Source organism: Orycteropus afer, unplaced genomic scaffold (assembly GCF_000298275.1).
Source record: "Orycteropus afer afer isolate SDZICR_OR568_19922 unplaced genomic scaffold, OryAfe1.0 scaffold00312, whole genome shotgun sequence".
Lineage (NCBI taxonomy): Eukaryota > Metazoa > Chordata > Mammalia > Tubulidentata > Orycteropodidae > Orycteropus > Orycteropus afer.
The window spans coordinates 1,857,640-1,859,753 of NW_006921899.1; the positions used below are offsets into that span (position 1 = coordinate 1,857,640).

Below are 2,114 nucleotides of genomic sequence, written 5' to 3' on the forward strand. Positions count from 1 at the left end.
AAGTTCTTGAATGTGTTCTTCATATTCACTTAGCTGTTGTCAATAGTGAGAAGTTATTTCTCTTAATTTTTCTTCTTGGGCAATCTGTAATGCTGTGATTTCGCATTGATGGACATCCGTTGCCTGATGTAGCTTCTGCTGAAGCTCCTCGATGGTGTTTTGCAGGTGGCTAATTTCCCGGGCATCAGGGTCCTTGCCTTCTCGTGCCATAGACGTGTGAGCAGTATGCCTCCAGTGAACAACCTGACACTCAAGTTTTTCAACTTCCCTTGACAATCTGTTGATTTCTTGTTGTCCCCAAATGATGTCCGTAAAGTCCATACCATCCTCATGGGGTGTTTCCTCATGATGACTAATCTTACAGTGTGATGGTGTGATGGCTGCAGGTTCCCCTTCAGCTCCTGAGGGGGCTAACAGAGCGGCTGTTTACTGTGTTAACAGTTAACAGTACAACAAGTGGCTGTAACTGCAGCTGCTGCACCTGTTCCTGTAGCGCATTCTGTCTTGCTTTAAGTAGTCTAATGTCTACCTCCTTCTGTTGCAGTTGAAGTCAGTAGTTTATAGATTGCTGCTTTAGTTGAAGCTCTGAGGTTTCATACTTCTCCTGTAGTTCAGTACACAGTTTTTGAAGTCTCTCGGCCTCTGATCTCGAGCTTGTCGGAAAGGCTTCTATTTCCTTTCTGCTGGAGATGGGGTATTCTTGCACTTTCTGCCTTCCCTTCCTTAGTGTATCCTTTGTGAAGTTGGAAAGGTGGCCAGGAATGGAAGCCACGTGCCTCCCACTTGTCCCAAGGAATGGCCCAAGCCTGAGTCAGGACTTCCAAACCAGGAAGACATCACTGTGGGTCACACGTCAACCTGGTGTGCTCTGAGAAAAGCATCCAGGTCGTTCAACATTCCTACTAAGTGTCCTAGATGCTCTGCTTCTTGTGGATATAATGAATGTGAACAACAATCGTTCCTAGGCAACAGCCATGCAGAAGGTGATGCAGGGGTGGGGCAAGGCAGAAGCCAGTGGGGGAGGGGGCGAGGCAAGTGAGTAGACGTCCCATTGTGCATGTGTTTGTGCACCCGTTTCCTGCACACTTGTGGTTGAGCCTTTGGGTGCACATCCGAGGGATGGTGGGCGAGGCATGTGCAGATGTGCTCTCATGCATGGGGCGGAAGACCTTAGACTGGCTGCATGCTCAAAAAAAATATCCATTCACTTTCACTGTTTTACTACATTTCATCATGCTGGATGTTCTCAATACATACAGGTGGGATATTTTCTCCCAACTTTTTGTGATTTTAGTGAAAGTTGACAGAGGAAATCAGTTTTCCATTCAACAGTTGACATACATTTTATTCATGTCCATTGACTTCAATCTCCTGAATTTGTCCTTCCCATTCCTCCTTTTCTAGCAACCCTGCCTGCCTTCTCAACTTTGTCCTTGGGCAAATGCTGCCCTTTGATCTCGAATGGGTGATTTTACTGAGGACTGTATACCTTCCCACATTTATTGTTCAATTTGTAGGCCCGTCTGTTCTTATTGTGTGTGTGTGTGTATACACACACACACATACACATACATAAAGGGCAGTCTACCTCTGTAGAGATACCACCTGGGAAACCCAAAGAGGGGTCCCTATGAGTCAGATCCAGTCGATAGCGCTGAGGTTGGTTTCTTCTGGTTTTATATATGTGTAAAATGTATCAAACAGAAACAAACAATAGTACAGTGGACCCCCATGTGTCCAGAATCTGTGTGTGCATTTTGGGTTCCGCTTGATAATCTATAGGGGCCATAAATTAGGGCCCCTAGGTTTGCCCCTTTTTATCTGTGGTGAACGTTATAGTTTTGGGTTTTAGGTTTAGGTCTTTGATCCTTCTTGAGTTTATTTTTGGTTGTAGTGTGTGGGGTGGATCTTGTTTCACTTTCCTGCAAATGAGCATCCAGTTTTGCTAGCACCATTTGTTCAAGAAACTCTGTGTTCCCCTGTTGAAGGGGTTTCAGCACTTTGTCAAAGATCAGTTGTCCATAGGTGTCCAGAGGACCTATTTCTGGACTCTCAATTCTGTTCCCCTGGTCTTGTGCCTATCCTTGTACCAATAGCAGCTGTTTTGACTACTG

At 45.4% G+C, this 2,114-nt stretch overlaps 1 pseudogene; it reads left to right on the top strand.

Moving 5' to 3' along the window:
• LOC103206360 overlaps positions 1-2,114 on the top strand; it is a 57,608-nt pseudogene that overhangs the window by 45,469 nt on the left and 10,025 nt on the right.